We start from the raw sequence: 25440 nt of genomic DNA on the forward strand, positions 1-25440 counted from the left end.
AGCCACTCAGAGCATACTTTGTCTAGCACTTCAGAAATGCAACTGTGTTTAAAGAAAACCCTTTTCATGCTCTGCTGTACAGTTTTGTTTTGTTCTGAGACAGAGTCTCACTCTGCTGCCCAAGCCAGAGTGCCATGGCCTAGCTTAGCAATCCCAAATTCCTGGTCTCAAGCAATCCTCCTGCCTCAGCCTCCCCAGCTGGGACTACAGGCGTATACCACAACACCCAGATAATTTTTCTATTTTTAATAAAAAGGGGTCTTTCTCCCGCACTTGCTCAGGCCTTGGTCTTCAATTCCTAAGCTCAAGCAATCCTCCCACCTTGGCCTCCCAGAGTGCTAGGATTATAGGCGTGACCCACTACACTTAGTGGCCCTGATGTAATCTTTAATGTGGTGTTACATGTAGGGGGAGTCAAAGGGGAAATTTTTTTTGTAGTACTAGAAACACTGGTCAATTAAGCAGGGTAATTTCATATCCATAACTGTAGAAAGAATTTGGTCATCATTGTTGTCTTTGTGTATTTATGAATACATACTCAATCTTATTTCTGGGAAGACTTTTGTTTTGGTCTGGTCTGGATGGAGTGAGCAGGTATAAGGAAATGAGTGACCTTTTCTGGAGAGCATCTGCAGAAACAGCAAGGCTTTTTTTTTTTTTTTTTAACACACATCCCAGGATCAAGTTCTGTGAAAGGGACACTTGTTGCGTCCCTCCATTCATTTAAATACTTGTTTTGAGTTCACACTGTGAGCAGAGGTGTCACTTTAGGTATTCATGAATTACACCCAGTTCCCACCCTTTATGTTGGAATGTGGGTGAAGAGGTGTGTCTCCACGTCTGGGAAGACTGCGGTCTGTGGTGTGTGGTTGGGACACGGGATATGCCAGTACAAGCATCACTTCCTAAAATCAATTTCCCTAACAAAAACCCACAAAGAGTTTCCTGTGTTTTTTACATGGTTTATAGTTTTATCATTTACGTTTAACTCTCTGGTCCATTCAGTTAATTTGTGTATATGCATAAGGTGAGGGGTGATTTTCATTACTTTTTATATGATGAGCCAATATATATATGTAAGACTACCCATTTCCACTGAGTTACCTTGGCAGTTTTGTCAAGCAACTATGTAAGTGTGAGTTTAGTTTTGAGCTCTCTGTTCTGTTCTATCGATCACTGTGACTATCCTTATGCCAATCTCACATTATCTTGATTTCTGTAGTTTTATTGTAAGTCTTTAAATCAGATAGTGTAAATTCTTCAAGGTAGTTATATTTTAAAATTTTTTGACTTTTTTAAAAATTAAATCATAGCTGTGTACATTAATGCAATCATGGGGTACAATGTGCTGGTTTTACATACAATTTGAAATGCTTTCATCAAACTGATCAACATAGCCTTCGTGGCATTTTCTTAGTTATTGTGTTAAGACATTTATATTCTACACCTAGTAAATTTCACATGTACCCTTGTAAGATGCACCGCAGGTGTGGTCCCACCCATCACCCTCCCTCCATCCATTCTCCCTCCTCCCCTCCCCTCCCTCTCCCCTTTCCCCTTCTTCTTGGGCTATAATTGGGTTATAGCTTTCTTATGAAAGCTATATAAATTGATTTCATAGTAAAACTGAGTACATTGGATACTTTTTCTTCCATTCTTGAGATATTTTGCTAAGAAGAATATGTTCCGGCTCCATCCATGTAAACAGGTAAGAGGTAAAGTCTCCATCTTTCTTTAAGGCAGCATAATATTCCAGGGAATAAAATTGTCTTGACTAATCAACAGCCTTTTCATTTTATATGAATTTAGAAATCAGTTTGTTAATTTCTACAAAAATTCTGCTGAGATTTTGATTTGCATTGCAATATATCTGTATAGCAATTTAAGTAGAATTTATGTCTTAACAATACTGATTTTTCTGATCCATGGGCACACAGTCTCTCCATTTATTTAAGTCTTCATTAGTTTCCTTCAGCACTGTTTTGAAGTTTTAGGTGTATAGTTCTGCACATCTTTTGTTACATGTATCTATAGTATTTTTGATACTCATATAAATATGAAGCTTAATATAACTTTTGTTGTTCTTGAGAGAGTGGCATAATCGATATTCATATATTAATCATATATCCTGAGACTATGCCAAACTCCTATTACCACTATTAGATTTTTTTGCAGGTTACTTAAGATTTTCTACATTGAAGATCATGTTGTCTACAAATAAAGGCAGTTGTACTTCTTTATTTCCAATCTGTATGATTTTACATTTATCTTCCTTCTTTGGCCTGCTGAAACCTGTGGTTTAATTTGAAACACAAGTGATGACAGTGGTCATCCTTCTCGTCTCCTCATCTTCAGGGGAAAGGAAGTTTTTGTTTTTCTCCATAAGTTTGATGGTAGCTGTACGTTTTTCATAATTCTCTTCCCAAAGATGAAGACGTTCCCGTCTACTATTATTTTATTAATACATTTACTTTTTATTATGAATGGATAGTGAATTTTGCCAAATAATTTTCTGTATCTATAGAGATGATCACAGGTTGTTTTTTTCTTTAGTCTATCAACACATTTTGCATTTTTAAACTAAACCGTTGGTTGTAATGTATTATCCTGTTTACATATTCTTGAATTCATTTGCTGGTGTTTTGTTAATGAGTTTTTCATCCATCTTCAGGAACATGGGTCCTGTAGTTTTGTTTTCCTGTAATAGGATGGGTTTTGGTATAAGAATAATGGTAACCTCATATAATAAATTTGGAGCTGTTGCTTTCTCTTCTATTTACTGTAAATATTTGTGTAACATTTTAAAATTTCTTCCTTAAATTATTAGTAAAATTAATCAATGAATTTTAACTGTCCTGGAGTTTTCTTCTAGGGAAGATTTTTTTTTTTTTGAGACAAAGAGTCTCACTTTGGCACCATCCATAGAGTGCTGTAGCATCATAGCTCACAGCATCCTCAAACTCTTGGGCTCAAGTGATCCTCTTGTCTTAGCCTCCCGAGAAGCTGGGACTACAGGTACCCACCACAACACCTGGCTAGTTTTAGAGATGGGGTCTCTTGCTCAGGCTGGTCTCGAACTCTGAGTTCAGGTAATCCATCTGCCTCTGCCTCCCAGAATGCTAGGATTATGTAACTAACATTTTGATTTTTTTGTTTTATTGAGATAAAGTCTCACTCTCTTGCCCAAGCTAGAGTGCCATTGCATCAGATCTCACAGCAACCTCAAACTTTTGGGTTCAGGAGATCCTCTGGCCTCAGCCTCCTAAGTAGCTGGGACTACAGGGGTCCACCACAATGGCCAGCTAATTTGGTCTGCCACAACAGCCAGCTAACTTGTCCATTTTTAGTAGAGACAGGATCTTGCTCTTGTTCAGGCTGGTCTTCAACTCCTGAGTTCAAGCAATCCATCCACCCCAGCCTCTGAGAGTGCTGGGATTACATGCTTAAACCACTGCACCTGGCCCTAAAGCTTTAATTTTTAACAAATTAATGTATAATAATTCAGATTATTGATTTCATCTTCAGTGAACTTTGGTAGTATTAGCCTCTTAAAGAATTTGTCCTTTTCATTAAATTTATTGGATAAAGTTGTCATTTTACTTTTAATGAATGTAGGCTATATAGTGATATCTGTGCTTTAATTTTTATTATTAGTAACCTCTGTTTTCTTTCTTTCTTTGTGGTCAGTCTGGATAGAGTTTATCAATTCTATTAACCTTTTCCAAGAACTAGGTTTGGTTTTACTAATTTCCTTGATTGTCTTTCTACTTTCTGTTTTATTAATTACTATTCTCATCTTCATTATTTCCTTCCTTCTGCTCAGTAAGGATTTACTTTACTCTTCTTATTCTAGTTTTCCTGATGGAAGCTTATATATTAACCTATTTTTTCTCTTCTAATAGAAATACTTAATGTTACACATTTTCCTCTATGTAAAAATTAAGTTTTCATCCCACAAAACTGAGAGGTTGTGTTTTTATTTTTATTCCTGGTACATCTGAATAGATGCTGAACATCGTGAATCTTGTATTATTTGTTTTTGGCTTTTGCTTTTTTAAATGAGACTGGATTGTATTCTAGCTCCAAGTTCTGTTACTTGTGATCAGTCGGATTCTTTGAGGCTTTCTTTCAAACTTGGTTATGATGAGTCTAGAGCAGCCTTCTTGTAAAGCTAATAGAGTCCACTACAGGGGTGACACTACTCTGAGAATTCTATCTGATGTTACCATTAAAGTCTCTTCAATCAGCCTTGTGAGACCATGGACTATTTCCAGCTCCCTGAGAGCTCTAGCCATGAGTTTGCCTTCTCTTTTTTTGCTATTTGTTTCCCCAGGTCATGTATAATTTCCTCTCATGGTTGCACAGATCAGTACTCGGTCAAAAATCACGATGACCCCTCTGCCATGCAGTTCCCCACTTCTAGCCATCTTAGCCTCCATGAACCTCCATCTGTCCCAACTCAGTGTGTCTGTCCTAGTACGGACTGCGCCACCTCCGGGGAGTAAGCTGCCATCACTGGCCCCTGAGTCCCTGGTTTCTCTTCTCCCTGGGGCCCTGATCCTCTGCTGCTGTTAGTCCAAAGTTTGAACCATTTTGTCTTTTTCCAGTGGTTTAAGTTAGGAGAGTACATCCGATTCTTGTTAGTTCATTTGGGCTAAAAGTAAAAGTCTCATCATATTTTTTCAAAAAGAAAATTGTGTGTTCAGACCTTGAAGCCTAAGATTCTTGAAAGTTGTAAAGAATAACAACAGTTCTTTAATTTTATAATATCTTTATCAAAAGCTGCCTTTGTATACGTCTCATCGTCTAAAACTGTTCTGGCCTCCACACTTTTATGGTTTCATAACATCCCTCTGAGAAAAAAAAATGTGTGTATATTTCTAAATTTATATTTGTTTAGATCCTTACGTATTATGTACATTTATGCATTGTAAAGTATACACACGGAAATATGAGAGGGTGAGACGTAAACGTTTAAAATGTTATTTTGGTCTTTTGGTTTCCCCAAAAGTATTGCCTGGTGCTTTGCATTTCAACATCAATTTTAAAATCAACTTGCCAGTTTTTTTTTTTTTTTTACTTTTTGTAGAGACAGAGTCTATGTGACATGCCTGCTGGGGTTATAATTGGAACAGCATCAAGTGTATGGATTAATCTTGAGGGAACCGAGACGGTAATTCTGAACCTTCCTGTGTGTGTGTATAAGACGGTGCTTTTATTTCAGAGTTCTTTAGTTCTCTCAGCAGTGTTTTGTAAAGACTGTAATAGTTGTAAACAATGTATTCCTAAGTGCCTCATGTTTTTGATGCTATTATATACGTAATTCTTTTAAAAAATTCATCTCCAATTATTTATCGCTGGTACATGCATATAGAAGCACGATTTGTTTTGTGTGTTGACTTTGTATTCTGCAAACTTGCTCCCTGTTGTTCACTTACTAGTTCTCGTAGCTGTTTTGTAAATTCCTTAGAGAATTTACTTTCATGGAGGCGACCTTGCCGTTCATGAATAGTGACAATTTTACTTCTTCCTTTCCAAGTGTGATGCTTTTGTTTCTTCTTCCGGTTCTAGTGAACTGTTGAGAACCCTGGGTGCAATGGTGAAGAGGGATTGTAAAAGTAGAGATCCTAGCTTTGTTCCTTCTGTCGCAGGGAATGTGCCCACTATTTCACCATTAAATATGATGTGAGCTGCAGATTTTCCCCAGTTTCCGAGGAGTGTTTATCATCAGTGAGCCACTGCTCAAGTGAACAGGTGAGTATCCACAGGCCGTAGTTACGTACCATACCGAGTAGCCACAGATCCTAATCTTTGTCTCTCGGTAAAAAAAATGATGCACAACTTACTCTTTACGGCAGGTTTTTTCCACTCTGCCATGCTGTGATCAGCAAACATCCATGTGGCACAAAATAGACACATCATCACTTCCCCTCTCATAAATCATCAGTGAGATTTCGCTTCATTTTAAAGCTCTTGTTTTTATTAAATTGCCTGACTTTGTTTACGTTGGATTTAATTTCCTTACCGAAGTAATTTGCCTATGAATTCTGCAGTATATTCATTTAATAACCTTACCCAGTGGTTTTTGCTTTATTTTATGATTATTCTGATTAAAGCATCACTTTTTCAGTAAAATGTTTTTATCTATGACTTCCTTTTGTGTTAGAATATACGTACTTTGACATATTTGTCCTTTAGTGGTCCACAAAATTTCCTTTCTAAAACAAAATTGATCAAAAGTCCTAAGATTAGACATTTTGGAAATCTGTGGGGACCGTTGAAAGCATGTCTTTGATTTTCCTCTGATTCCTGTGGGAGACCACATTTCTAAGGCCCTTTGCACCAAGATGGGACAATATAACCTGGGTTCAGACGAACAGAACGTGAGCAGAACGTGCGCCCAGCCCGGCCACACGATGTTGATTGACTCTCTTGCTCTCCTCTCTGTGCTGAGGGCAGCAGGGGCTACCGCGGGGTGGGGCACAGGATATTGGGAGCGTGGGTTCGCAGTTCTTCCTCAGAGGACACTCAGGACAGCTGTGGTCAGAGCGTCCTCAGTGGACATCCAGTAAGTAAGAAATATATATTTATTCCTTCACAGCATTGGGGTTTGTTACAGATGTTGATCTTGGGTAGTACATATATGTAAAGCAAAATAGTGTAAAACATCTTCCACTTGGGTGACAGAATTTACTACTTCCTCTTTTAAGGCTTCCAATAAACGTACTTATTTTATATTCCTCTCTTAGTAGTACTTGCTGGCAAACTGTGATGATTAATTTTAGGTGTCGGCTTGACTAGACTGAAAAATCTCTCGAGAATGCCAACAGCATTACTGCAGGGTGTGTCTGTGAAGCTGTTTCCGGAAGAAACTGGCATGTGAGGGGAGACTGAGTGGGGAAGGTCCTCCCTCACTGGGGCAGGCACCATCCAATCCATCTGCCGAGAGGCCAGGCGTTCAATCTCATTCTCCTCTGTGCTCTCTGTCCTTCCTTCTATCTTGGGATGACACAGCAAGGCCCTCACCACATGCCTCGAAGATACAGGAGCCAAGCCTTGGACTTCCCAGCCCCCAGCACTGAGAGCCAAATGAATTTATCTATACATTTCCCAGTCTGTAGCATCTTTTTATAGCAACACACAATGGACTAAAACACAAACAAATGATTTGTAGAGTGTTGACATATTTATTTCTATATTATTTCAACCAGTTTGTGGCAATAGGAAGAAGTGTTTTCATAAAGCTACTTGGAATTTTCTTTTTTGCTTTTAAGTCAGACATACAAACATGTATCACGAAGATAAAAAATAATTACAATTTTTACAAATCGTGCAATGTTAAGTATTAAGGATTTAAATATTTTTTACAAACTATAATGACTTTGTATTTTGGATATTTTTATCTCACTAATCATCCTACCATTAGTGTATTTATTTATTTATTATTGTTTGGGATTCATTGAGGGTACAAAGAACCTGGTTACATTGATTGCATTTGTTAGACAAAGACCCTCTTATAATTGTGTCCCAAACCCAAAAGGTGCACCGCACACTGTGACCCCCCACCCCCACCGTGTACTAGGTCAGTAATTGTCCTCATATCAGAATTGAGTACATGGGATTCTTGCTTCTCCATTCTCGTGATGCTTTAGTAAGAATAATGTGTTCCACCTCCATCCAAGTTAATACAAAAGATGCAAAGTCTCCATCTTTTTTAGTGGCTGAACAGTATTCCATGGTATTCCAGATACCACAGCTTGTTAATCCATGTGGAAACAGCCTAAATTAGTTTATATTTTAAATCACAGTGCCCCCTTGGTTCAAGTTTCCTCTTCAATCATACATTTGTAATCCCACAAATCAAATGGTATTTCTATTAAATCTGTGTGTCTTGATGCCAGCATCTTGCAGGACTGGCTAGATCATCTCTGGTTTTACTGCACATGTTCGCGGCTAGCTTTGCTGAGAGAGAAAAGGGGCAGAGGCCGCCATTCTCTTATTGATGACTGGTGCTTTATGTGTTAGTAATACCCACTACTCAGGGTTTCTGCAAAGGAATAAATTTAAACTACTTGTCCTTTTTGTCAGTGTTGGTTTAGTTAAAACCAGATAATTGAATATATAAAAGACCTTACCCAGGCTCATAGTAACTGCAAGATCCATGATATTCTGAAAGCAAATAAACAAATGAAGGCACTACAGTCACCTCCTCCAGTCCCCCTGACACTTGTCATAGCCACCAGTATGGCCTGCATGAATGTGTCTCCAAAATGTACATGTTGAAATCCTGACCCTCAATGCAATAGTGTGGGGGTTGGAGCTATGGAAGGTAATTAGGTAACGAGGGTAGAGACCCCATAAACAGGATTGGTGGCCCTATAAAAGGGACTCTGGGGAGCTCCTGCATCCCTTCTGTTATGTGAGGGCACCGTGAAAAGAATGTAAAGCAGGAAAAAGACCCTCAGGAGACACCAAATGTTCCCAGCCCCAGACCTGTGAGTAACAAATCTTGGTTGTTTGAGCTGCCCAGTCTGTGATGTTTTGTTAGAGTCATCTGAGTAGAATAGACAGCTAGGATTATTCACACATCAGTGGGTATTATTTTGAGATTCTGACTTAGAATATACCCCAGAGCTTAACACAAAATGAAATAACATACCACACTCATTCTAATCTAATAACTTGTTGCCAGGAAATTCTTCCTCTCGGCGCTCTGTGAGGAGTGTTGTGGCATCTCTTTGTTACTCACAACACTCCACAGGTGTCATGTCCCTCCACACAGAGCCTCTCCTCCTACCGCAAACAGGAAATAGAGATCACCCTACGAGAAACCTCTACATCATTACTCCTTTTCCTTCTGTCCTGAGCAATCGCATCTACGTTCCCTCCTGTGTTAGGAAAAGAAACGTTCGTTCTCCCTCTGACCAAGAGAGTCATTTTAATGTTCCCAAGAAGCATATCAAATTCTCTTCAGTTTTTAAAGTGATAGTCAAGTGTGTTTTGGAATGATGTCCTTGATACTTTGGAAATCAGTATTATTTTTTTCCTCATTTCTATTGTTTTCGAGCATCTGCCTACTTTGAACTGCATTGTATTCTGTGAGGTGATATCACGTCCTGTACTAAAGATATATCAAGTTAAACAATAAAAGTTCCAGCTAGAGCTTTAGTTATAATGACATCATTGGACGTGTGAAAGTTGAGTTTGAATCTGTAGATTATTAGTTTCCTACAATTTTCTGGCTATCCATGGTCCAGGTCTTTAAGCCTCATTGGTGATGTAGCCTCAAGATCATTGAGACCTTCCCTTTCTCTCTGACATTTCACCCTGAATTTACCACGAGTAGAACCACACTATTCATCTTCTGATTCCTTATACCTATCTGCACAGTTTAGCTAAACTGAAGAGTTAGGGCCAAGAGATTCTTTACTTTAATAAAAACTGACTTTTACAGGGGACACACAATGATCTTAATTTGTTTAGGGAGAGATTAGGAGGAATCAAATGTATTTTTCTTCTTCATTCATCCTGGGTGTAATCAGTTCCTGATTGAGGTCAATTTTTTAGCTCGGTTGATCTAAAAGTCTGATTAAAACTCTGGCAGAGAATGTGACTGTTCGAGAGTCTCGGTGGGCAACACTTCATGGACAAAGGCTGAAGTTGTTTCTGGTTTTTTCCCCCAAAGTATTCAGCATGTGGAAAATGTGTATCAACTGACTCTGTATCAACAAAATCTCACAATTTTACCAATTTTACTTTTTTACCATTCAATTCAGACCCATGGCTATACAAAACAGAGTGTGACCAATGGTGACTTCAGAGGGCATAGTTAACAAGGCAACTACTGTAGGTGATTTAGGGGAGAAAGACTACATCACCCATTAAACAGAGTTGTTTTATAATCACTATGATATTAGCTGATTTTCTGTAGCTGGCTGTGATACATTGAGAAGTAGGCTGTGGAGGCTAAAGTGTGAGTATTGATAGATTTAGAACCAAGAGGGGACCAGTAAATCTTGGTAGAAAGAGAATAATTTAATTTAATGTCTACTTGGGAGCCATCAAAAGCTCCTTGTTAGAAAGATTCTCAGAGATTGCTCTATGCTGCAGCAAGCTGATTGGGACTCCTGTGACTTCACATTCAGCCCAAAAATGTAAAAGTTGTCTTCTTTTCGTGGCTGGTGGTCTTTAAACAAAAACTGAAGCTGTGTTGTAAAGGCTTTTCTGTTGATTAAGTCATACAGTGTTTCCTGGTCTGGATTTCAAGTTTTTATTTATAATTTTTTTTTTGTATAAATGTAAGCGGCACAAGTGCAATTTTGTTACATGGATTTGTGGGGTAGGGGTGAAAGCTGGGCTTTCAGTGTATTCATCACCCAAGTCGTGTACCTTGTACCCATCAAGTAATTTTTCATTATTCACTGCCCAGTTTCAAGTTTTTATTTATTCATTTATTTTGTAGAGACAGAGTCTCACTTTATCGTCCCGGGTAGAGTGCCGTGGCATCACACAGCTCACAGCAACCTCCAACTCCTAGGCTTAGGCGATTCTCTTGCCTCAGCCTCCTGAGTAGCTGGGACTACAGGCACCCGCCACAATGCCCGGCTATATTTTTTTGTTGCAGTTTGGCTGGGGCCGGGTTTGAACCCACCACCCTTGGTATATGGGGCTGGCGCCCTACTTGCTGAGCCACAGGCATTAAATGTCTTTGTTTCAAAGTCTTTTGTTTGAATTGTTGACGTCTACACATATTAAAACTTATTTTTACCATTGTGTGTGTGTGTATCAACATAACCAGGTAACAATTAACCAAGTCATGATTTAGATTAACGATTGGTTTATTTCAATGTTTCCTTTTGACTAGCAAACCTCTGGAGAGTGGTGTCACACAATGCCAAGGAGTCCACAGTTAAAACACTCTAATTCTCAGGAGGCACCTGTGGCTCAAAGGAGTAGAGCACCAGCCCCATATACTGGAGGTGGTGGGATCAAACCCGGCCCCGGTCAAAAACTGCAAAAAACCCGCCAAACAAACAAAACAAAAGAAAACACTCTAATCCTCTACCGTGGGCTTTGCGGTAAGATCTTCTGTGAGGTTTTGCTTGAAAGTAATGCAGGTAGTGGTAAAATTGTTGAGTTTCTTATAAACAAATACATTTTAAAGCACTTTGTGAATTATTCTCTTAACAGTGGCTAAGAAATTGTTACTTAATCTGAGCCACAGTATCTCCACAGTGGAACCTCTGCTCAGTGGACTCAGGAGAGGCTGTCGCCACTTCCTTTTTGCAACAGGACTGGGAGTTTATTTCAAGGTAGACAATGGGTTTGGTGTGGCCAGTATTCCTTCCTGTGTCACCTTGGATTGCTGGGGCATCTTTTGGACAGAATTGTTTGAATGTATTCCCTATTTCTTGCATTAAATAAATGTAGTGCCTGTGTTTACGCTTAGAGCTGCATTTAAAAAAATAATAAACTATAGAATAATCGAAGTGTTACCTTTGTGATGGTCACAGAATACCCTACATTTGCTTTTCTTCTCAACACCATATAGTAACAGGTATGAATGTCATATCAGAAGAAAATTTGCTATTTCAGAGGATGCCCATTTCCCATGGAGCACACATGTCCTAAACCAGTTGGCCAGTGCCTTCTTGCGTGGGTCTGGATGGCATCCGACATCCCGCTGCCCTCTGGACTCCAGTCTGCTGTCATTAGTCATCACGTAATTTCATCCTCAACGACACCCTCTGAAGGAACTTCCTGGTTTGCTAGAGAAAGAAACCAATGATCGGAATGGTTAATTGATCAGTTGTCAAGCCAGCTCGTCAGTGGTGGGTTTGGGCTCGCACTTGAACCGCGGCTCCACAGCTGCTCACACTCCCTGGGACGGGGTTGTCCCTGTCCTCCTGATCTGCCTCATGTGAGAGTCGACTCTTGTGTTCCCCCTTCTGACCTTGGCTCCCACCAGATAATCCATCACGTCTCTCAACTAAAGCTGAGAAACCTCAGAAAAAGTTGCAGGCCTATCGATAATCTCTCCTTTTCATTATAAATTCCAAAGTTAATTTTTTCTGTTTTTTCTGCAGTAGCAATTCCTGGGAAAACTCAACTTCTGGTGGACTTGCGGTCAGGTCTACTGCTGATACCCAGAGGCTCTTCTCTGTCCCAAGCCCTGGGCCTACAGTGAGGCACACAGGGGCCAGCCGGACCCTGGCCTCAGCCTGCCTTGTGGTGGTGGGGGGGGGGATATCCACAGGAGCTGAAGGGATTTGGGCCACCTCGGGGCCTGGGATAGATCCAACCAGGTTCACTTTCCCCTTCTCTAGAACTGAGACAAAGAGGTTTCCAGTCTCCTAGACTCAGCCAAGGAAGGGGTGCTGGAGAATTTAGATGGAGGAACTCAAGTCCTCTAAGAATCTCATGGAGCAGAGCCATCTGCCAGCCCAGAAAGCTCACCTTGGATCTATCAGAAGTAACTACTTATCTGTTTTGAGCCAGGAGATGGTTGTTGGATTTCTTTGTTACAGTAGCCAAGGTTTCCCCAGTTAACATAGCTCCTGGGGCCAGGGACTGTTCTGAGACCCAGCCAGTGAAAATCGCCCTCTCAGAGTCCTGTGTGAGACCAACAGCAGGCAACTGTGCTAGAACATGTGCCGTGCCTGGTGGTGGTAAGGGCAGTGCTAAAGGTGGTGAGGAAGGAAGAGAGAGTGTCAGGGGAAGTGGCACAGAAGGCCTCAATGGGACAGAGACTTGGGAATACTCCAGAGCTAAGTATGCAAGAGACATCTGGGCTGCAGCAGCGGAGGGAGGGAAGAGGGTCCAGGGCCAATGCCCCAGTTAGGGCCAAGCCTGGTGTGCTGGAGGGGCTGCCAAGAGACCATCACGCTGAGACACAGGGCCTCCAGTTATCTATTTCTATAAAACAATTTACCCAAAATAATGGCTTGAGACCATTGCCAGGAATTAGTGTTCTGTTCTACAGCTGGCCCTGGGGCTCAGCGAGCTGGCCAGTCCTCCCCTCCTGGTCTCAGGCTCCACAGAAGCCTGGTGACCCACGATGGCCCTGCACAGGCCTGTCCTGCCTGTTGTTGGCCCCAGTCTCTCTATCCTAGAGACCCCACACTCTGCAGGTCACCAGGACAACCAGGCTCCAGGGGCACCCCTTGTTGGAGCAGTGGCTACAGTGGAGGAGATGGAGATGCTGGTGAGATGCTCTGTGACCAGGGCATTAGTATGTGGGTCTTGTGGGTCCCAGTGAGCCTTGGTCAAGACACTGTGTCACAGGGCCCTTGTGCATGGCTGCTGTAGCCACCTGAACACACAGCCTGCTTTCACCCTCACAGCACGGACGCTGGGTAGGGCCTCCATCCATTATGGCTGCACTTCAGGGTGGCCAGGGTGGGGAACGGCCACATGGCTTACGTGCCGGACTGGGGTTTCTATCCCATTGGTCAAACAGACAGGTTCTGTACCCCCACTGAGACTGTCTTCAATCTCCAGCTCCTATCAGGGCTCAGGCCTTCCCGCAGGCATGAGGTCAGAGGTGTCACTCTGGGAATACTCTCCACAGAGAGAAAGGAACTCCTAAAAATAACCAGGAGAGAGCCCAGAGGAAGAACGGGAGCAGGAGGTAGTCCTCCAGGCTGTACTAATAAGGACTTTCTTGGTCTCCAGGAAGTACTTTGTTTCAAAACAGCTGGTGCTTTTCCAGGAGGAGACTTGGCACTGTCGGCCCCTGCACCCGCCTGGGACACAGCGCCTCCCGGCAGCGGCTCCGGAAATGCCAGCACCAGGGCCTCATTCCTCCTGGTGCCCAGATATTCATGCCCAGGGCAAAGGGGCCAAGCAGAGCAGCAGGAAGTGGGGGGAGTTTCCCTCTTCTCTTCCTCAAGTTAAAATTGTTTGTGTGGAATGAGCCTCTGAAAACACAAGTGAGGTCACTGGACAAGTCAATAGATGAAGATTTGCCCTAAGAGCAAATTCTGAGCTGCCTTATTGGAATTCACCAGCATTTTATCATCATGGATACTTGTTTTAACAGGCAAAATGTTGGAGATAGAGACCAGATGGCAGAAAGGTGGCAAGGAACCATTCGCAGTCTGCGTTTAGAGCAAGCTGACACTTAGTAAGGGCTCACGGTCCGCCCAGCCTGCCCTCAGCATTTTGCATGTATTAAAGTACCAGCTCTCAGGACTTGGGAAGTAGCTTCTGTTATTTTCTCTGTTCTACGTTTGAGGAAACAGAAGCTTGGAGAAGTTAATAAGTTGCTCTGCGTTGTAAGGGAGAGAAGCATGGACTCACCTTCAGAGAGGCTATGGTTTCCTTCCCAAAAGGGCGAGGGTGGCTTCTTCACATGTGTGTCATGAGCGTCTGTGCACGTTTGCACTGTGGGTGACTGTGTGCTCGAGATGGCTCTGGTAGACATGCATTCACCTGCACAGCTTCCACTCAGTCTGCCCTGGCTCTCCCATCCTCAAGGTGCCATTGTCCTTTGACACATGTGTTTCATTTATCACTGGCCATTTCTTATCAGCCGGTAGTCCCGGGAAAGCCATTTCCCTTGCAAGATGGATGCGGACAGGCCTTTCTGGGCAAAGAGCATGTTCTATTCCCACATACCCCCTGCAGAGTGTGTGTGGCAGGTGTGCATGGCATGTGCTGTGGGTCAGCACCAATCTTGCCCGGAGTCTGGTTGGTAGACTGCCTTATTTTTTGGCTTAGGTGCAGATTTAATTTTTTTTTCTCTTTTTTTTTTTTAGAGACCGAGTTTCACTTTATGGCCCTAGGTAGAGTACCATGGCATCACACAGCTCACAGCAACCTCCAACTCCTGGGCTTAAGCGATTCTCTTGCCTCAGCCTCCCTAGTAGCTGGGACTACAGGCGCCTGCCACAACGCCCGGCTATTTTTTTGTTGCAGTTTGGCCGGGGCCGGGTTTGAACCCACCACCCTCAGTATATGGGTCCGACACCCTACCGACTGAGCCACAGATGCAGATTTAATTTTTATGATAGGTTTATAAGGTAGGCTTCTTTCTACGAAATGAAGTTAAAGGTGAACAGTAGAATCTAAGTATCTGAAAAATAACCACGTGTTTTTGCTAGTGAGAGTCTGCGAGCACAGTTGTTTACTTTGAAATTTTGATTCCATTTAATATCACATTGAGATTTGACCTTACTTGGTAGCAAAAAATCAAAAAGTCATTAGTGTTTATGGCAGAACCACATCGAGTCAGAGTCCAGGTAGCTTAGTTTGACTACTGTTTACATTTGTATATACATGAAAAGATTATTTGCTTAACGTTCATAATACAAGGAGGGGTTGAAGTTTACATAGACCATATTAAAATGACATTTCTAAGTTCTTCAGTATGTGGGTCACTATGAAAGTTTTGAGACAAATCTTTGTGGTCTATTATTGCACTTCCAAGAAGAAGCCAACAGTGTCCCTTCTGATTCACCTGTGCAGGGTTGAACTTGCTCAGCTCATCCGTCTTGATGAGTGGGCTTACGGTATATAACTTAGGTTGAAATAAATATCATTAATTGCAGCATAGAACTGGTTACTCCTTAATTTGTCAGCTTTTTAGTAGTTCAAATTACAAGATGTGCAATTACTCAAAAGAACTGACAATAAAGCTGTTTAAAGTTCATTGTCATCTAGAAGGTTTGTTGCTCTACCTGAATCTCTCCATGTTCCCGTCCGTATCACCCATACATTCACTTTGAACTGCTCATCTGACTCTATTTTAATTCCAGATCCTCCCCAGCTTCCATTGGGGTGACACCCCCCAAAACCCATCATTAACCAAAAATATTGTAAGTCAAAATGCATTTAACACCCCCATAAACTCATTGTAAAGTTGAAAAGTCGAGCCATTGTAAGTTCTTTATCTTGTTTCAAGTTTTTATTTTTATTTGGTGAATAATAATTGTATGCATTTATTATCTGTCCTTCTTAACCAACACTCCTGAAATGTGAGGCCCAGAGGGGCCTGTGTCTTCCCGGATCCCAAGGATGTTTGCTCAGACTTTGCCAGTCCCTCTGCCTGAGGTGACTTGATACTTCTATTTTCTAGAAGAGATTGTATACAGTTGGTGTTAATTGTTATTTATGGGTTTGATAACATTCTGTATGGAAATAGTCTGTGCTAAGAAGTTACCTTTTGGGGGATGTTTTTAGTTTATAAACAGAACCTCCTTAATAGTTATAGAGCCATTCAAATTACATGTAGGGTTTCCATAAAGTTCGTGTGCCATTTATAATAAATATCATTTATTGCAGCATAGAACTGGATTTATAATGGCACACGAACTTTATGGAAACCTTCTATTTAAATGGATGAGGTGTGGTAGTTTTTGCTTTTCAAGGAATTTACTGTTTTATGTAAGTTTTTAAATTTGTGCATGTATTTGTTCATTTTGCACCTTTATCATCTTGCTATCTGCAGGGCCTACCTCGTTCCGTGCCTGGTAATTGGTAATTTGTGTCCTTTCTTTTTCTCTGTAAATCTTGCTAGAGGTTTGGCGATTTTGTCAATCTTTTTAAACGAAAAGGGTCTTTTTTGTTTTGTTTTGTTTCCTTTGTTTTCTCTGTCTTCTTTCTGTTTTTAATCTCATTGTCTTCTGTTCTGTTGTTTTCCATCCCTCTGCTTTTTCTGACATTGGGGGTCTTGAGATAAGAGCTACAATTATGGACATGAAACTTTTTCTTTTTTTTAATATAAAGATTTAGTGCTATAAATTTCCCTCCCAGGGCTGCTTTTGCCATGCCTCATGAATTCTGGTATGTTGTATTTCGAGGTTCACTTAGTTCAATGTATTTTTTATTTCTTCTTTGACACATGGAATATTTAAAACTATGGTCATTACTTTTCAAGTGTTTGGTGATTATTTTTCCATTACTGATTTCTATTTTCCTTGTATTGTGAGCAGTGAGCACCGTCTGCGTGAGGTCTGACCCAGGACAGGGTCTCCTGGCTGTGGTGATGGGATCTTGCAGGCTCGTGGGGCTGGCTTCTGCTTCCTCAGTGGTTCTCTGCCTGGTTGGGAGGAGAGTGTTGAAATTCCCTGCTACAACTGTGGGTTTGCTGTTTGTTTCTTCAGTTCTATCAGATTTTGCTTCATATAAGATGTATCTCCGTTGCTTGTTGCATACACTCGAGGTCAGACAATTAAGTTAGAGAACTCAGCCTAGAGAAAGCACCTTATACAATGACAGCTCTGAGGGTCATCCCAGAAAATGAATCCAAAAATTTCTTTGAAGGGTGAACTAGGTGCTGGCATCAGTGCACAGCTTCTCAAGGGTTGTACTTCAAAGGTGACCATAGTGATATTCAACAACAACGTATACAGCCCTGTTTCTAGGATGAGTTCACAAACTTAACTGTCCAACCCTCATATTAAGAATTGCTTGTTATATCTTCTTAGTCATTTGACACTTTTGTCATTGAGTAGTATTCTTTTCTGTAACTGGTAGTTTCTTTGCTCTTAAGTTCACCTTATCTAATATTAATATAACTATTCCCCTTAATTTTGGTAATATTTGTGACATGTCCTTTTCCATCCTATTCGTTCTGTTTATACATATCATTATATTTGAAGTGAGCTTCTTAGATCATGTTTTTGTAACCCACTTTGCCAATCTCATTGTTCGTAAAATTTCCAGTTAATATGTGGGCATATACAATTAGGTTACATTTATATTTGTAGGATAAAGTCCAAAGTCTGTGTTGTAGCTGAGTTCTTTACCCAGGGACTGTGCCTCATGGGGTAGGTGAGAGCTTTCTGAGGGTGCTATTCCCGCTTCTTCAATTTAATCTTCTTTCTTTTCTTTTTTTTTGAGACAGAGTCACACTATGTCACCCTTGGTAGAGTGCTGTGACGTCACAGCTCACAGCAACCTCCAACTCTTGGGCTTAAGCAATTCTCCAGCCTCAGTCTCCCAAGTAGGTGGGACTACAGGTGCCTGCCACAATGCCCAGCTATTTCTTGTTGCAGTTGACCTTGTTGTCTACCTATCCTAGGCTGAGTTTGAACCTGCCACCCTCGGTGTATGTGGCTGGCACCATAACCACTGTGCTATGGGTACTGAGCCAATTTAATCATGTTTTTCTCTGGTACTGTGGGCTGTAGTTGTTACCTACTATTTTCAGATTAGTACTGAGTATGCAGGATACCTGTTTTTCCATTCTTGAGATACTTAGGAAAATGTCTTCCAAATCCATTCTTATAAATACTAAAGATGGACAGTCTCCATCTTTTTATATGGCTGAATAGTATTTTACAGTAAACTGTATTTAGATCATTTAATGAAATCATTGAATTAGTAAGGCTTAAATTTCCATTTCCATTTTCTTTCTGTTTATTCTTTTTTTTTTTTAATTTGTATCTTTTCTTTTTTTTTTCTGGCTTACCATGGGTTAATTGAACTGAGACACCAGCAAACCAATTTTGGAACTCCTGTGATCAAGAGAATTAGAAATATTTTACCCCCAAAATAAATTAGTTTGACATACTTTGAGGTGGCTTCCGTCAGTCTCATAGATAGAAGGAATAATGCAAGGCTGCCTTTTGCTGGGAATGCAGCCGGGTCCATCTTTGCCATATAGAGAAGATTAACTGCGAGTCTGACACCTTTTCAGGTCTGAAAAGAAACATTCCGTACAGCTTTTCTCTTGTCAATCTACTTTGTTGTGAGCTGATTTTTCAGAAAACCTTCTGAGAGGGAGGGTTAGTTCCCCTTTGCCCCACCGTGTCATGGAGCATAAGAAGGTGCAGTTGTTTGCCAGGGCCGCCATGACAAAGTGCCCAGACCAGGTGGATCAAACCACAGAAGTTCATTTTCTCACAGTTCCGCAGGCTGAGGGGTCTCAGGGCTGGAGCCTCTGTGGTCCTGTCCCTTGCCTCGCAGAGCCATCTTCTCCCTGTGTCCTCGTGTGGACTTCCCCTACGGGTCTGTCTCCTAATCTTCTCATAAAGACACCAGCCACATTGGATCGGGACCCATGGTAATGACCTCATTCTGCCTAAATTATCTTTTATAGACTCTATCTCCAAATATAGTGCATCATGAGGGGCTGGGGGACTGCAACATACAGTGTTTAGGGAACAAATTTTAGCCCATAAGTGAAGCCTGAGGCATCATCCCTGCCCTCCGTGAGCTCACAGTGCTGAAGGTAGATGGAGCAGGCCATACTAGTGTGGCACCCAGCCTGCCTCTCTGCTGCTCCCGAATTCAGAGGAGGGCGGCCAGGTGTGCACTGAGGCCAGCTGACAGAGAGGAAATTAGTCTGCGTGTGAAAGGAAGGCTGGGCCAACCTGGGCAAGGGACAGCTCCTAAGACAACTCCTAGCACCTCTCACTCTCATGCTCAGTTTCCTGCTTGAAGCAAAGAATGTATTTTCATGTCACAAAAATGGAGATTGAGGCTCTGGGTTGTCTGTCAATGTGTGCTGGGGTAGCTACAGGCTTTTTAGAGCCCATGATTATCCAATGGCTCCTGTGCTCACAAGGATATTATGTAATTTTAAAAACAATTGTTGGGATTTTTCTGATTCTTATATTTTAATAAAATAGCAAACAATGTAGGCTGGGCAAGGTGGCTCATGCCTGTAATCCCAGCACTCTGGGCAGCCAAGGGAGGAGGATCGCTTGAGCTCAGGAGTTGGAGACCAGCCTGAGTAAGAGCAAGACCCTCTCTCCAAAAAATAGTCAGGTGTCGTGGCAGATGCCCGTAGTCCCAGCCACTTGAGAAGCTGAGGCAAGAGGTCCATGTGAGCCCAAGAGTTTGAGGTTGCTGTGAGCTGTGATGCCACAGCACTCTACCCAGGGTGACAGAGTCAAACTCTGTCTCAAAAAAAAAAAAAAAAAGTGCTCGCTTCGGCAGCATGTATACTAAAATTGGAACGATACAGAGAAGATTAGTACGGCCCCTGCGCAAGGATGACATGCAAATTAGTGAAGCGTTCCATATTTTTAGTAATAGTTGGATGTTAAAAAAAAAAGGAAGAAAGAAGTAGCCAGCAATGTCTACCTTGCAGTGGATCCTTTCATTAAGAATTATACGTCTAGAGAATAGGTTTTTGGTTTTTTAAACATTTGTTTGATTTTTACACTTGATATACCATCTACACATAGATTTAGCAATCGGATTTTCTTTGACCTCAAAAAGCCATGTAACCAAAGCTCCAAGTACAAACTGCTTTTTTTTTTTTTTTCCTTTCTTTTTATTCCTCCCACTTCTAACACATACACATTTTCTGCTGGATTCGAAAAGCTCTAGGAAAGGATCTGAGCAGCAGTTGGTAGGGAAAAAAAATAGCAGCATGCAGCCTCCTTCCAGCCATGTTTAGCAAATGCTTTCTCATTTTAATCTCTGATTATGATTTATGGAAGCTCTCAGTGTCTGTCCAGGCAACCCAGCCCAGCAGCCCCAGCCTGTGGAGACAAATGTCCTCAGTGACTCTTAGCCTGTTGGACCATCTATTCATGGCTCATTTTTTACCGTGCCCTCAGGAAATAAGAGCACTGTATATTCTAGGGAAGAAAAACACTCCTTTCAAACATCTCTTCTTTCCGCGCCTCTGTGTGTGCCCTGAGAGCGGTCCTTGGTGGCAAGGAACACAGTGGCTTTCTGTGGAGCCGCCGCCCCCAACTCGGCCGCCCGACTCAGTGTCTGTGAGCAGAATTCCTGTTTCTGGCCCAAACCCACAGGCCTTGCTCGGGAAGTCCTCGCGCACACTCTCTTTTTCTGACTTGGACGAGGATCTGTACTCTGGGGACTCTTCCATGGAACCCAGAAAGGAAAAAAAAAAAAAAAAAAAAAAAAGGAGAGAAAAGCTTTCACTCACATCCCTGGCTGCAAAATTCAGCTAGGTCTTTGGGAAGCAGATTTCTTCCTGATCTTGCTGTTCGGCAGCAGACGCAGATAAAAATCACCCAGCTGCTGGGCTCTGCATGGCTGCAGCCTGCGCTGGCTGTGGAAGACACAGTCCCCACTCCTGCCAGGCCTCCACCCATACCTGCCTCCCACCTCTCCTCATCCAGGGGCTTGACTGAGTGGCCAGTGAGTTGCCCTGCTGTCAAAGCTCACCAAGGCTCTGTCTCAAAGGACTTCTTCACATCTGATGTAACCCACCCAGGAAACTTGTGACAGTTTCCACAGCTGGGGCCCAGTGTCGCCACACAGCTTAGGCTGCTGGTGGAAGCCGAGGCCTTTGGGGAGAGCTGTGTGCTCACTGCTCTCGCTGTGGAGGCTTCTGAGAGGGCTCTGGCTGCTCTGAGCTGGATGAGGTGGGAGGGAAAGGAGGCCTGGGAGTCTGCAGGAAGTTCCTGCTTGTAGATTCTGTCTGAAAAATAAAGGAATCAGGGGAGACCTGTGCTCTCTACACTTACCCCGGCTCATTAAAATCACAGTCGAAGCTTTTGAAAAGCAAAGACTCCTAAATCCTGCCCCAGGAGAGTCTGACTCACAAATGTGTGTGGCAAGTGTCCCCAGGGTGTGGATTTCTTAAAAGCTCCAGATGTGATTGTGGCTTCAGTGAGATTCCCGAACCATTTATTTTGATGAATTCTGATGCCCTATGTGACTGTGAGAAGGAGTGGACTGGGAAGGAAAGATCGGGGAGAGGGGTTCTCCCGAGTCCCCCCACCCTCACCGTTTATGACAACCCTGGCAGTGTCATGGAAGGTAAAGAGCTGGAGTATCACAGAACTGACATTTCTGATGGGACCAACTGAACAGAGGGGCCCAGGAGCAAGGTGGAGAGGGAAGTTCTTTCTGAGAAGAACGGTGAGCACTTCCCTTAGTCCAGGGTGGTGCTGGGGACACCCCCACTCAGTAAACGTATCCTTCTGTCCCTGGGACACTCCGTCTTGATGACCTCAGGTATACATCAGTTCTTACATGTATTTGGAAAATTATCCTCTGTAGAACCTTGAGAATCAAAAACCTCCTTGTCAGGTTGGATTCTTTTTTGGATCTTGTTCGGCAATACTTGGCAGTGGGGCCATCACCTCTGTGGGGACATGCTAATGCCAAATGTGCCGGAATAGGTCTCTCCCTTCCACACTGGGCCAGCTTCACAGTATGAGAATGACTTCTTCCCTTGCCGTAATCATATAAACTATTTACTGGTCATGGTTTAGTGAATAATAAACTAGTTTTGTACAAGCATCTGAAATGCTTAGATAGAAATAAAAAGAAGCAACGAAGGTGGTGTGGGGCTGGGCTCGTTAGCTGTGTACTAATAGGCAGTGTGGACGGCCTGAGATCTAGGGCAGCTTGTCTGCATATTAATTAACTTACCTGCTTGCTGATTCTACTTCTGTACTTTTTGTGAAACTTATTGTTTAGGGTAGCTAGACTGAATTATTAATTAGTTAATTAATCAAAGTTATTAATTCAGGATAGCCTAGTTGAATTAACTTACTCATTTAGTGGCTCTGCATCACTCAGGATATTGGGAATTCACTTTAAGTCTCTACTTCTTAAATGCCATAATCCTTTTTTAAAAATGAAACACCATAGGGCTGGGGCAGTGCCTGTGGCTCAAAGGAGTAAGGTGCTGGCCCCATATGCTGGAGGTGGTGGGTTCAAACCCAGCCCCAGCCAAAAACTGCAAAAAAAAAAAAAAAAAAAGAGAAAGAAACACCAAACCAGTCAATCCAAAAGCAAAACTAGAAAGGGCTCCTGGTGGGACAGGGGGAGCAGTGTGGGTGGATGGGGCAGCTACTACAGAAAACTGTGCTCTGCCAGTGGCTTCGGGTCCCTCCTTTGGCTTAAGGTTTTGGGGAAGAGAATGTCTCCTGTTTTCAGGCCTAGTGTGGCTGCAGCAAGGCTGAGACACTGAAGTGCCACTTCAGCACCCTGGAAAATGTGTTTATCCTGTCTCTCTCACATCGTGTGACCAGATGCAATGGACCATCGTACATGCAATACACAGAAAGGACTCTGAAAGTCACAGTGAGGAAGGCAGACTGGGAAGGGGCCTCAGGACCCGAGGGAACTGCACTGAGTTCTGGGATGCCGTGTTCTGAATGCTGTGCCCTTCCAATTTACGTGTTGAAACCTAATCCCCCAAGGAGGTGGGGCCGTTGGGAAGTGATCAGGTGGTGATGGTGGGGCCCTTGTGATGGATTAGTGCCCTGATGAAGGAGGCCCCAGAGAGCCCCTTGCACCCTGTAGAATACAGAGAGAAGATACCAGTTCTGAACCAGGACGGGCCCTCACCACATGCAGAATCTTCCTGTGCCTTGATCTTGGACTTTCCAACCTCCAGAGCGATTCAGTATCTCTTGTGTATAAGCCACATGGTTGACAGTGTTTTATTGCAGCAGGCTGAATAAATTCAGACACAATTTGTTCTGAGAAGTAGGGCTGCTGCTGTAACTAGGCCCCTAAAACATGGAGCTTAGGATCTGGATAAGGGGTGCAGCTGGAAGAGTTTGGAGGTTCATGCTAGAAAGAGCCTACTCTGCAGGTCAACATAACGAGGGAGTAAAATTAACAATTCTATACACATTTGAACAAAGTGGACAAATTCCTTGGAAAAAAATTACCACAATTCACCAAATATAAAATATGCAATTTGAATAGCCCTATAATTATTAAGGCAATTCGATTTATAATTATAAGCCTCCTCCCTCCAAAAAAATTCTCTAGGCACAGATGGTTTCCATGGAAAATGCTACTAACTTTGAAAGGAGAATTCACACAAACTTTATACTCTTTAGTCCAGAAAGCAGGAGAGGAAAAGACCGTGCCCTGTTCATCACTCTGAAATAAAAACCAGGAGAAATAGGACAAGAAAACTTACAGACTAATAACCCCCCCTTAAGTACTGATTCAAAAATCCTTATTAAAATACTAACAACTAGAAATCAGAAATGTGTAAAAGGAATTATATACCATGACCTAGTGTGGAGGCAAAGGTAATGCTATATTCAAAAGCCAGTCAAGGTTGTATACCATACTAACAGACTAGGAAGAAAAACCACACAATTGTATCAGTAGACGGAGAAAAAGCATTTAATCAAATTTACAATTTACAGGCTACAATCATCAGCAAAATAGGAACATAGGGAAACTGCTCTGATGTCACATATAGAGCACTATAGCTAACCTACCCTGGGGGAGGAAGACAGCTTGCTCTGCTTGGGACTAGGAATAAGTTTAACACAGCACGGGAAGGTCTAGTTGCTAAAAGAAGACAAGAAAAGGCACACAGATCAGAAAGGAAAAGATGAAATTATCTCTTTTACAGATGGCATGATTGCCTATTTAGAAAGTCTCAAGAAATCTACAAAAACTCAGAACTAAGTCATTTCAGCAAATTTACAGGATATAAAATTTTATCAATTGTACATTGTTTATACTAACAATGACCACAAGGACAGCAAATTAAAAATACAAAATTATTTATTAAAAAAGCATGAACTGGGATGGTGGCTCATGCCTTTAATTCCAGCACTGTGAGAGGCCGAGGTGGGTAGACTGCTTGAGCTCAGGACTGCAAGACCAGCCTGAGTCAGAGCAAGACCTACCCCATCTCTACTAAAAATAGAAAAACTAGCCAGGCATAGTGGTAGATGCCTGTAGTCCCAACTACTTGGGAGGCTGAGGCAAGAGGATCACTTGAGCCCAAGAGTTTAGGTTTAGTTTAGGCTGTGACCTATAAGGATGCCCAGGCACTCTATTCAGGGTGACAGACTGAGACTGTCCTCCCTCCCCCCCCAAAAAAAGCGTGAATTGAATACTGATATCTACAAATCATTGATGAAAGAAATGAAAGAAAATCTAAATAAGAGATGTACCACATTTGTGAATTGGAACACTCGATAATGGCATAGGTACCAATTCTACCTAACCTGTCATACACATTTATGATAATTTCTGTCAAAATTCCAGTAAGATTTTTTTTGTAGATACAGAAATGTATACAGAAAGGAAATACATACAGAAAAGAAATGTATACAGAAAGGAAAAATACATACAATTGTATGTATTTTTGGGAGGCTGAGGCAAGAGGATCACTTGAGCCCAAGAGTTTGAGGTTGCTGGGAGCTATAAGGATGCCAAGGCATCCTTTTGGAGGGAGGAGGCCTATAATTATAAATCAAATTGCCTGAATAAGTATAGGGCTATTCAAATTACATATTTTATATTTGGTGAATTGTGGTAATTTTTTTCCAAGGAATTGGTCCACTTTATTCAAATGTAAAGTGACACATCTACTCTTGCAAACAGTTGGGCAGTTTCTTAAAAATCTAAGCATATGCTGAGTGAATTAAAAGGTCCTCCCCGAAGGTGCGCACTGTGTGATTCCATTTATTCAACATTATTGGAAGGACAAAATCACAGTGATAAGCGCAATGCAGCACTTGCCAGGGCTGAGGATGGGAGCAGGGGAGGATGGCTCTCCTAGAAACGTAGCCTCTT

At 42.1% G+C, this 25440-nt stretch overlaps 1 non-coding gene across 1 annotated transcript; it reads left to right on the forward strand.

Moving 5' to 3' along the window:
• Window positions 1-19871: 19871 nt before the first annotated feature.
• LOC128564077 (U6 spliceosomal RNA) lies at window positions 19872-19978 on the forward strand. Its single transcript, XR_008373965.1, has one exon. It is a non-coding gene; the product is annotated as a U6 spliceosomal RNA (small nuclear RNA).
• Window positions 19979-25440: the final 5462 nt, after the last annotated feature.

Source organism: Nycticebus coucang, chromosome 13 (genome assembly GCF_027406575.1).
Source record: "Nycticebus coucang isolate mNycCou1 chromosome 13, mNycCou1.pri, whole genome shotgun sequence".
NCBI classification, from domain to species: domain Eukaryota; kingdom Metazoa; phylum Chordata; class Mammalia; order Primates; family Lorisidae; genus Nycticebus; species Nycticebus coucang.